We start from the raw sequence: 12,717 nt of genomic DNA on the forward strand, positions 1-12,717 counted from the left end.
GTAAAGGTACTGAGGTTTTCTGGAGTCTCATCATCACTGTTTCTCATCAGCTACTATAACAACCACATCAATTCTGATAAATTGTTACTGTTCTTACTTTTAATGTTGTTCTTTATTGTCTCTACTCACAACTAGGGTAAAAAAATTATTTTTTTTGACAGATGTCCCTCATTAACATCAATTATGCAGACCAATGGAATTAATCCCAAAGAATTGGAGTGCTAAAAAGCCATTCACTATCTATTTTCTTGTAATCTCTTCTTGAGCATAATAAACAGAATGAACTTATTGGACTGTCTGCTTTGCAAATGTCTGTTCAGATTATTTATCTTCTCTCTGATGGCCTAAAGCAGGACACAGGCCACTGACTGCTCCCTTGCTCTCTCTTTAGCTGGAGAGTTTATCTCAGGTCTTCCAATGAAGGCTTGCTCTCTAAAAGGGCTGAGCACACTGTTATGTTATGTCAGAAGACTTTTTGTGATCTTGCCATTACCCGAGAACCTATATCTCTCCCTCACCCTGAAATGTGTAGGTACGTTAAGACTCTCTACCCACTGTAATCCTTGGCAATGTGCAGCAAACTCTCCTGTTGCCTAGGACACCTGAGCTAGTCTTCTATACAGAATGTACATGCAAAATGTAAGAAAAGAATTCACCCTTACTGAGGACTATAACACTGCAATGACCAAGAATATACAAACTCTGCCTGGCTAAGAAATTGAAAATAAGAATAAATATGCCATATTCAGAAATTTTTAATAAGACTCAGAGGACAATTTCAAGAATAGACTAGTATAGATCTATGGTTGAACATGCTAAGAAAACAAACAAACAAGAAAGAAATGTATAAAATATGCTAAAAATGCAACTATGCATATGAATTTCCAGATATAGGATTAGAAACAATGACTGAAAGCTGATTTGTCTGATTTAATTAATTCAATAACTTTGGGGTTTATTTGGTCACCTAATTGTAATTAATTGAGCCTGTGATTCCTAGTCAGAAAATAAAAATAGCAATTAGTATTATGTTTCATTTTTTCTTTCTTAAGAAACAAGATCTTGTTCTGTCGCCCAGGCTGGAGTGCAGTGACATGATTATAGCTCACTGTAAACTTGAATTCCTGGGCTCAAGCAGTCCTCCCACTTCAGCTTCCAGAGTAGTTAGAAATACAGGCAGGCACCAACACACCTGGCTAATTTCTAATTTTTTTTTTTTTTGTAGAAATAGGACTTCTCTATGTCGCCAGTGCTCATTTCGACCTCCTGGCCTCAATTAATCCTCTTGCTTTGGCTTCCCAAAGTGCAGAGATTACAGTTATGCTTTAATCAATTGGAACAAATATAATAATTGATATAATTAGTAGAACTAGCTCTATGTAAAAATACATGGATATAATACATCTAAACAAAAAATACCAGTTGATAACCAAATTCACTGTCATAAATTTAATAACAAAATGGTTGAGAAAATTAGGATATCATCCTCTAAAGTTACACAGGTTAGGCCATCCCTCAACTTGGAAAAAAAACCTAGATTATGCAGAGTTAAATAACCACTGCAAAGGAGAATTCTGTTTAGAGGCATGCAGTTTCACCAGCTGTGGTAAGTTTTTGTGCCTTTTTGGACCATTGTCTAGAAAGCCTGTTATAGATTGCCAAAGGTGATCTTCTATCTGAGGAAAATTTGCTCTCAGAAGTTCTAAGACCCTTATTATTGCCAACAAGGATCCTTGTGTAAGGACCTAGACTGTCATTTCCAACTGGGTTATAAAAATTGTTGTGTCCACAAACAAATGGAGGAACATCCATGCTCATGGATAGGAAGAATCAATATCGTGAAAATGGCCATACTACCCAAGGTAATGTATAGATTCAATGCTATCCCCATCAAGCTACCACTGAGTTTTTTCACAGAATTGGAAAAAACTACTTTAAATTTCATATAGAACCAAAAAAGAGCCTACACAGCCAAGACAATACTAAATAAAAAGAACAAAGCTCAAAGCATCACGCTACCTGACTCCAAACTACACTACAAGGCTACAGTAACCAAAACAGCATGGTACTGGTACCAAAACAGACATATAGACCAACAGAACAGAACAGAGGCCTCAGAAATAAGACCACACATCTACAACCATCTGATCTTTGACAAACCTGACAAAAACAAGCAATGGGGAAAGGATTCCCTATTTAATAAGTGGTGCTGGGAAAACTGGCTAGCATATGTAGAAAACTGAAACTGGATCCCTTCCTTATACCTTATACAAAAATTAACTCAAGATGGATTAAAGACTTAAATTTAAGATGTAAAACCATAAAAATCCTAGAAGAAAACCTAAACAATACCATTCAGGACATAGGCATGGGCAAAGACTTCATGACTAAAACACCAAAAGCAATGGCAACAAAAGCCAAAATTGACAAATGGGATCTAATTAAACTAAAGAGCTTCTGCACAGCAAATGAAACTGTCATCAGAGTGAACAGGCAACCTACAGAATGGGAGAAAATTTTTGCAATCTATCCATCTAGCAAAGGGCTAATATCCAGAATCTACAAAGAACTTAAAGAAATTCACAAGAAAAAAAAAACAACCCCATCAAAAAGTGGATAAAGGATATGAACAGACACTTCCCAAAAGAAGACATTTATGCAGCCAACAGACATACGAAAAAATGCTCATCATCACTGGTCATCAGAGAAATGCAAATAAAAACCACAATGAGATGCCATCTCACACCAGTTAGAATGGTGATCATTAAAAAGTCAGGAAACAACAGATGCTGGAGAGGATGTGGAGAAATAGGAATGCTTTTACACTGTTGGTGGGAGTGTAAATTAGTTCAACCATTGTGGAAGACAGTGTGGCAATTCCTCAAGGATCTGGAACTAGAAATACCAGTTGACCCAGCATTTCCATTACTGGGTATATACCCAAAGGATTATAAATCATGCTACTATAAAGACATACACACAGGTACTTTATTGAGGCACTATTCACAATAGCAAAGACTTTGAACCAACCCAAATGTCCGTCAATAATAGACTGGATTAAGAAAATGTGGCATATATACACCATGGAATACTATGCTGCCATAAAAAAGGATGAGTTCATGTCCTTTGCAGGGACATGGATGAAACTGGAAACCATCATTCTCAGCAAGCTAATACAGGAACAGAAAACCAAACACTGCATGTTCTCACTCATTAGTGGGAGTTGAACAATGAGAACACATTGTCACAGGGAGAGGAACATCACACACTGGGGCCTGTTGGGGGCTGGGGTGCTGGGAGAGGGATAGCATTAGGAGAAATACCTAATGTAAATGATGAGTTGATGGGTGCAGCAAATCACCATGGCACATGTATACCTATGTAACAAACCTGTACATTGTGCACATGTACCTTTGAACTTAGAGTTTAATAATAAAAAAAAATAATTGTGTCCAATTTTATATTATTAAATAATTTTGGATAAATGACGACTATATGTAACATACATGCAAGTGGCTCCTCCACTATCCCAACCTCTTATGTCCCCCACCCCAGCTGGAAGAGAACAAATATATTGATGTTTGTGTTTGTTGCTTTCTTTCTATCTGTTGAAATTCTCTTAATGATATATTTAGTTTTGCTTGTGCTTTAGCTTCACAAAAATATCATACTATATATGTAGTTTTTACAATTCGCATTTTCTTTTCAAAAGTATGCCTAAGATTCATCCATTTTATTGCATGTAAGTCTAATTCATTCATTTTCATTGCTATGTGACGTTCAGCTTTGTGAGTATATTACAGCTTATCATGGATACTGGTGCTGCTTTCAGTATTTTTTTCTGCAGTGAACAATGATACTGAGAGGATTTCTTTTGCTTTGTATTTGTCATTCGAAATATATTTGCAGGAATTTCTCCAGCATGTGTATTGAGGAGTTGAACTGATGAGTCACAGGGTATGTGAATGTTCATGCACGAGATAACATTAAATTGTTATTCCAAAGTGGTTGTATCATTTTACATTCCCATATCAGTGTAAAAGAGATCCTATTGACCTACAAACTCTAAAGCTCAGGATTGCCAAAGTAATTTTTTACTTTGTAATACATATAAATTATTTTGGTAGTACATATAAAACATTTGAATAGTAATTTACATTTCCCTGATTATTAAAGTTGAAAACCTTTTCACGTATTTATCATGTTGTCTTTTCCTTTTGTGGAATATCTATTCATGTCTTTTGCTTATCTTTCAATTGAATGTCTGTGTCTCCTTTTGAACTTATTTCAACAATTTCTTTATATATTCTGGTTTATGACCCTTCAGCTAGTTATATGTGTTAAAAATATTTGGCCTCATTTTGTAGCTTATTATTTTATTATCTTTTTTGTTGGACAGGTATATCTTTTATTAAATAGAATTTGTTAATTTTAATATAAGTGAATTTATTAAAAATGTTAATGATCAGTAATTGTTGTATTCCCCTAGAAAATCCTTTCTTGTGCAGAGTAAATAACAAAAAGATTTCTTTCTTATATTTTAACATGGTTAAAGTTTTGCCTTTCATATTTAACCCTTTAATCTATCTGGAACTAATTTTTATATTTGTTGTGATGTTGAGATTTAATTACTTTCTTTTTCCTTCTGGTTAACTATTCCTCTCAGCACAGTGTATTGAATATTCTCTCCTCACTCTACAGTGTATCTTTAATCATATACTATATTCATATATATGTGGACCTTTTCCTGGGTTTCTTCTTGGTCAAGAAAGTACTTCTGATCTGTTTAAGACTTGACTTTGTAGTCTTCACTTGAGCACAGTATTGCCTGTCTTATTCCACTTTCCTGTCTACATTGTCCAAAGCTTAACTTAGTAAGAATACTGGAATTTTCGATAATGTTTTTTAATAAAGAGAAAAAAACCCTCCTCATCTTGACTATTTTTCTTCTGCTATATTATTTTTGTTTCTATGTGCTTTTGTACATTTTCCTACAAATGTTGAAAATTCACAAAGTACACTTTTCTCTTATGAAAACATGCTTCAGTAACACCTGCAAAAACTAATGCCAAAACAAAAACAGATACTGTGCTCTTTGCTTGGCACTGCTGATGAATGCCTCATGCTTCTTAAATAGGAGCACTTGTAGACATCTCTTTGGATTTAGGCAAAAAAAGAACTTATTTTGTATATTATGTTTCCTAGGAGAGTCCCAATTATTAAGCAATTCTTAATTATATGATGGTTTTTTATCTCCTAACATAAATATTTCTCTGGATGTGGCAGCTGGAATATAAAGTAAGTTGTGGGAATTTAATTGGTTTTGGAAAATATTGGTACGGATTAACTATTGACTAATAAGGACCTCCCAGCTTAAATATTGACTAACAGAACCTCTAGTCTCTGACAATATTTTGAGGTTGCAGTTTTACTAAGGAATGTGGTCTGGTAAAGATTTTTTTTATTTAGACAATTGTCTATTGTTCACCTTCCTAACTTCTTTTCAATGCTTCTTTGAAAACATAGAAAATAGCACTGTAAATATCTAACATAAATAAAGCATTTATAAGCAAACATTGGATCTAGATATTCAAGTGTGAACGGGTTGAAGAATGTGTTTTGGTTGGCATGATCCTTAGTTCTCTGGGACTTTGTAACTTTATGAGTGCTTACTAATATTTCTCTACTTCTAAATAAGCTAGGGAAGGTTTCTTGGACAAAACTTAGCATGATTCAAGCTATGAGTGCATAAAGAACATTTGAAACCAAAGGACCACAAATTAGATTTTATGTGAAGAGATCTACACACTAAAATGACTGTACCTTCTCTTGCTTTTGCTGTGCCATTCCTTTCCTGTCATTGGAGTTCAAGATAGATCTCTAGAGCGTCCTGATTTAACTTACCCACCACATTATACTGTTTACCCAGCTATTCATCTCAACTTACTTTTGAAATTGCGTTCCATAATTGAAATGTTATTTGACTATATAATTACCAAGTGTCTAATGTCAGGAGTTTCATAAATTATGCAACATGTGTTCCCTAGCTGCATTATTCTATAATCTGTGGGTTTTCCAGTTCTTTTATGTTGAATGTCATGTCATAACTCATATACATATATAACTCTGACGTGTTGGTTTTACCAACCACTCAGTGCATTAAAAAAAAATAATAAAAGGCTTTGTTTCTGCTACAATAATATTTTTAAATCTGATAAATAGATAGATTACTTCTTGAATAAATTCAAAATTAAAAATCTGTAAAGGAGAATTTCACTAAGATAAGGAAAGGGCTAAATATTGCTAAGAGTCAGAAGTAAATTTAATTAAAATGAAGAACTAGACTTGTAAATAATGAAAAATTTGCCAACCTTCCAGCCACACTTAGTAAACAACTCTTGATTCATCCACTTATTATGAATTTTTACACAATCATTATGAACTTTTGAAAATTATGTAATTTATGACACTGCCACTAAAATCTATGTTTAAAGAAATCACAAAATAACATTTAAACAAGTAACATAAGTTAAATAAAAAATTGATACACAACTATGTGTGTGTGTATAGACAGATTTAAATTATGTAGAGAAAAACATACTGTATATAGAAAAATAACTGAAAGAAAATAACAAAAGTTATCAGGAGTTCTCATGGTTGATGTATCTGTATTTATTATTTTTATTTTCTAAATTTTCTTTAATATATAATATAGACAATATAACATATACTGTAATATATTATTTTTTTTTGAGGCAGTGTTTCACTCTGTTGCCCATGCTGGAGTGCAGTGGTACTATCAGGGCTCATTGCAGCTTTGATCTACCATGCTCAAGTGACCCTCCTATCTCAGCTTCCCAAGTAGCTGGGTCTACAGGTGTATGCCACAATACCAGACTAATTTAAAAAAAGTTTTTGTAGATGGGCTCTCTCTATGTTGCCCAGACTGGTCTCACACTCCTGGGCTCAAGTGATCCTCCCATCTGGGCCTCACAGTGTGCTGCGATCAAAGGAAGGAGCCACCACATCTGGCTCTGTAATATATATTACAGTATTTATAATATGTATATATTAGAACATGTATATATTTATATTTATATAGTCAAATAAAAAATCTATTCATTGTGACAAATTATTTCTAAATTACCTAATGTGACTTTTCATTATTATTATTCAAAATGATAATACCTCATTAAATGTGAATGAAAATTATTATTGAACAAAAGTAATTTAGATAACATAGGGCTGCACAAAAGATAATTTGATGAGTGTGGAATAAGGTAAAAAAAGGTATTGATAATTATACAATATTAATTTGGTCTTGGTTTAAAAAGTCTGGAAATGTTAAAAAATACCAAAAAATACATTGAAATAAATAATTTTGTTGTCAACATAATGCATTAAACTGAATAATACTGAAAATGTGGAATCAAGGCTGAAATGATTTAGGTAAATTGAGTAAATAATTCTGAAATTTTTAAAACGCACAAAATACAAATATACAAAAATACAAATATACAAATGCAAAATACAAATATACAAAATACAAAAATTCCCAAAAGATAAAAGTCATCCATTATATAGAAAATGTTATATGTTTTACCAAAATAAATTTTTCAAATAGTTCCTTAGGTGAATTAAGCATTAAGCAGATTTGTGTTTGATTAGATAGATTTACTTGTATTGATCTAGAGCCCAATTTGAGCCAGATTTTAAAGGGCTGACTGGGTTTTAAATAGGATATTAGTGAAGAGAAAATTCAATAAAAAAGAGAGCATAGTGTATGTTCAAGGAGTGGGGCACTGCTAACAGGCTGAAGGATCTATTATGTGTGGATCAGTTAGTGGGAAGAAATGCATGTGGAATCCAAAGGGTTAGGAGCTGGAAATACCACTGTATAAATCTCCAAAATGAATTTTTCTCCATGGATGTAAAGGGTACAGTATTTATCTATTTATGCCATTTGGATCATACAATTCCTTGGGTATGATAGGTATTTATTACTGAGCACTTTAATTGGATACTAGATATTCTACACTGTGAACAGTAAGCAAAAACAGAAGAAAAAGGTGCCTTTGTAAAGACTTCATGTGCTATAGTAAATATAATTTCAATCATAGTGAAAATTTTGGGGGAAGCGAAATGAAGGGAAAGTAGGATTGAATTTATAAGGTATACCAAGGAGTAGAATAAAGAGGAAGCCCTTTATTATTTTATGATCAGCTGATGGACTAAAATAAATATTGATAAATAGATATATAACCTTATACACTTGATTCTGAATGTCACTGATGTCACTGACTGGTTAAGTAAGATTCTTTGGGTAATCTGTGTTTCTCAAAATAACATAGACCCAGGGAAATAACTTGAAAGATAGTTGTAATAATAAATTACAAAGTATATTTTTATTGTGGGAAGAGGGATGAACTTCTCAGTGTTTCCTAAATCACCTTTTTTAGGTTTAGCTATAAAATTGACCATCAGAGGCAATTATTTTAGGGGAAACACACTAGTCAACATTAGTTATTTCCAGATTAAATTAGGCTTTAACTCATTAGAAAATATGGCGTGTTGCCTCTCCTCTTCTTCTCCCTGGGTTAATGCAGCTCAGTGTGAAGAATGTCCATTTCTGAGTCTGGTTACTGCTGTGGCTGGCCCCATGGGAGTTTCATCATCCTACCATTGCAACATAAATACATTTTGTGATTTCAGGTGGAAAGAGGATTCAAAAATATAAATTAAATTCATTTTTAGAAAATATAAAAATAATTATTTTTTTACACATATGGTTTTATGGAGACAAGTTCATCTTCACCTTACTACTATAATATTAAGGGAGATGGAAGACTTTGCTAAAAATTAGTACATAGTAGCAGTAATAGTGCTAATAAAATAGTAGAAATGGATTTCCATGTTTTTCAAAAGAAGAAAGTTATGGAGAGATTTTGCAGGAAAGATGTGAATTAGAAGGACTCGGTTCTTTGGAGATAATCATTTCACACTTTTAAGAGTTAATTAAGGTTGCAATGCCTCAAAGTGACTATTAGGTGTTCAAAGTTGTAAGGGTAAGACACACTGAGTTTACATACAGTAACCGATGATATTTTAAGGACACATGGGAAAGGAAGACAAGAACCTCAACTTGCACGTAGCCAGGCTTAGAGCATACCTCAACCAGACATGCTGTGCTCAGCCCCAGTGAGGCTGGGACTGATTTCACTTGCTTACCATCTGGTTGCTGTCACACAGCTACAATGTGATGTCCCTTGTGTGATTCCTAGACATTATTATATAATCTCTGGACAATGTATCAAGAGGCCATGGGTGATGTAGTAGGAATCTGAACCCAAAACCAAGAATCTAGGTAAAGTGACTTTCTAAGGACAATATTTGCTATTTATGCATAAATATGCTAAAATATACACTAACTCCATTTGAACAAATGATATCTTTTCCTTTGGAAATGTGAAGGCCAAATACACACAGAGAGGTAGTCTTCTGTGGGGGATAAAGGCAGTTAGCAGAAATAATGAATTCTAGCCACAGCATTTATCTCTCTCATTTTGCTACAATATCTGTAGGACAGCTATAGTCTTCAAATGCAGTATTCAAATATTCACTCCATTTTCCACTATAGTGCTCCTCAGCTAACTTCCAACCTCTCTGGTAGAGAATATTCAGCAGCTTTCAAGTAACTTTTAGGCCTCAAGGCCCAGAAGACTTGAGGTGCGGACATTAGGTGCTCTCTGATCAAGGCACTGTACTTTGCCATTGTTGTTCTGTTACCATATGACTATGATAGAAGGCATTTCTGTTTAGAATGCTGGGCCTCAGGATTCTGGACAGGAAATAGGGATTTGTTGCTTATATTTCAAATCAGCAAACTTAGCTGAGAATTAAGGTGGTTCTAGGTCAGCCCCAACTTCCACCTCCATCCCAGAAACTCAGCCAAGAACAGTGGAAGAATTCATAGGTGCTCCCACCAATATTGAAATATCCTTCATCTCCTTCCACTCTATCCCTTCTCCAATCTTAGAGGGTTTTTCATACATGTGTGCTTGACTGAAAAGGAGACGGTTACTGTCTGCCTATTGATGTCTTCTAAATCTTTCCATCTTACATATGGTGGTGATACTTTATGATACTTTACGGTACTTTAAGATCTTCTAAATCTTTCCATCTTACATCTGGTGATGATACTTTATGATTTAACACCCATTTGAGGGCAAAAGTGACCTCATGTCTTTCAGCCCAAATGGGGAGTAACAAAAGTCTTCCCCAGGTTCTCTATCCATGTCTCTGCCTTTTTTCTTATTTTTCTTTTGGGTCTTGTCTTCCCTGCCATTCGTACCCTCTCCTGTCAAAGTCTGATGCTGACTGTGGTCAGGCCACTTATTTATCCTAAAAGCTTATCAATTTATTTATCCTAAAAGCTTATCAATTTATCAATTTCCACAGAATAGTGCTTAATCTCATAGTTAAAAAATCCAAATTCCTAAGTGATCTGACCCCAATTTGCCTTCCCAATTCTATTTTCCACCACTCTATTTAATTTCTATTCTCCTGGCAAAAGAGAATTTCTTAATGTTTTTCATACTTTATTTTTGCTTCAATGTCCTGTTAAATGCCAGAAATGTTTTATGCTATCATTTTCAAATGCTCAAATTCTAGTAAATTTTCAGGGTTCATTAAATTTCTCCCTCAATTGCCAACACACATGTGCATGTGTGCACGCACACACACCCCCACACACACCCACACTCTGTTGTCCAAACTACCATAAATCTTTCCTTATTCTCTTAAGCACTTATAATTTATCTTATGTTGTAGTAATTTAAGCTGAAGTGGGTAGTACCACTAGATTAAGTTTTCATTTTCTTAAGTTCAAACAAGTTTCTCACTGATTATGTATCCCCAGAAAAAAATATATAATGATGTATAAAGTATAAGATAGGCAACACATTTGTGATCAAAATGATTAATTTTAGATTTGAATTCTTACCTAAATAGATTTTTTTTATTGAACCACAAGCAGAAAAATTTGATTTTGAAGAGGCTTTATTTTACTTAAGCCAGCTGTATCATTATGTATGTGCACATGCAAAGGGACACACACACCATTGCAGAGCATGTGGATGATGGATTTTGCTTTAAATAATATCAAGCTAGGCAACTATGTTCTAGTTTTTGGAAAGTTTAGGCAATAATAGGAAGAAATAAAAGACTATTTTGTATTTTCAGTTGTTAATTTGCTTTGGCTTTTAGGAGAAAGGAGACAATTTCAATTTAATGTCTTCATTAATCAACTTTCAGTTCAGCCTCATCATGCGCTGCATTTGTTTAAATTTATTGCCCAGCAAGCTAGCAATTTCAAGAGTGTTTAGCATTGTCAGTCAGTCCACTAGTGTGATATGAAAGAAGCAATGAATGTCACTTTTAGGGCATCTCCTTTCCTGTACAGTTTCAGTTTATTAATCCCATTTGCTTCACTCATGAAATTGTAATGAACCATATTTTCACACTCTTTATCAACTAAAATTGGCCCATAGAGCTTTTTTAAGAACCTTCATTTAGAAAGGTGAAAATGAAAGTTAACATTATGTATTTTAATCCTTTAAATCTGTAATATGAACTTTATGAAGTTAAAGGATGATTTTCAGTTAAAAGAAAGAAGGTCCTGGAATAAAAAAGGAATAACGTCAACAAAAGAGGGAGTGGTCAGATTGAGTCATGAGGGAAATAAGGAAAGGGGAAAACAATAGAATTGGTTTGGGGTTAGTCAATAAAATAACTGAACAGATGATACAATCAAGACTTCTAGATAGTGAAAGAAAGAAAGAAGATCAGTGAATAATGTCAACAGAAAGACAACCAGTGGAGAAAAAAAGAAAAACACAATATTTCATGGGCTTTATAAAGACCCAGAAAAAAATATCAGAGGTTTAGAACTGAGAATTTAGTTTTTTACTTTTGTTTTTTAAAAGAAGCATTGAAGTTATCGTTCACCTCAGTCACCTCAAAGTTTAATTACATCACCAAGGAAGTGAGTACTATAACACATGCAGTAATGGACCTAAGATTCTTTAAAAGATCTTTTCACCAGACATAAGCCCTAAAAAATTTCTGTCATACAAGAGTAAGAAAAACAGAAGCCAAAGTAACCCTAAAAACTAAGCATCTGTTTAAAGAGTTTTAAAAAACATTTTGTTGTTGTTTTGTAAATTGTTTACTCCACAGTAGTCTATCATATTTAAATTCAAAATAGAGAAATAATGTATTAAGGACTATTCATGATGCCTAATAATAATTAGTTTCCTTTACTATTTACTTTGAAAGACCTACTGAATTTTTCTCTCTATTGTTTCTTTTCATGGAAAGATGACTAGGAAGGTCATTTTACCATATTGAACAGATGGATGAAATAACTGAGTAATATTGAATGCTGTACTTACTGGCTAATCTAGCAAAATGGATTTAATATTTCTATAGGGCTAAGGGGCATCATATTATTTCATTACTTTTGTTTCTGGAAATTAGAGTTTAAGTATTTAAAACAAGTCAAAGTAGGCATTGAAAAAAGTATTGAAAAGCCGTGAGGCATGTTCCCTGTTCTGCAAGGCTTTCAATTAAGAGCTCTTTTATTTCTTGGGATCTAATATACCCAATTTCATTTTGTGTCATCAAATCACATTTCAATGATTTTAGTATGATTATGGG

The sequence above is a fragment of the Gorilla gorilla genome, chromosome 3 (assembly GCF_029281585.2).
Source record: "Gorilla gorilla gorilla isolate KB3781 chromosome 3, NHGRI_mGorGor1-v2.1_pri, whole genome shotgun sequence".
Taxonomy (NCBI): domain Eukaryota; kingdom Metazoa; phylum Chordata; class Mammalia; order Primates; family Hominidae; genus Gorilla; species Gorilla gorilla.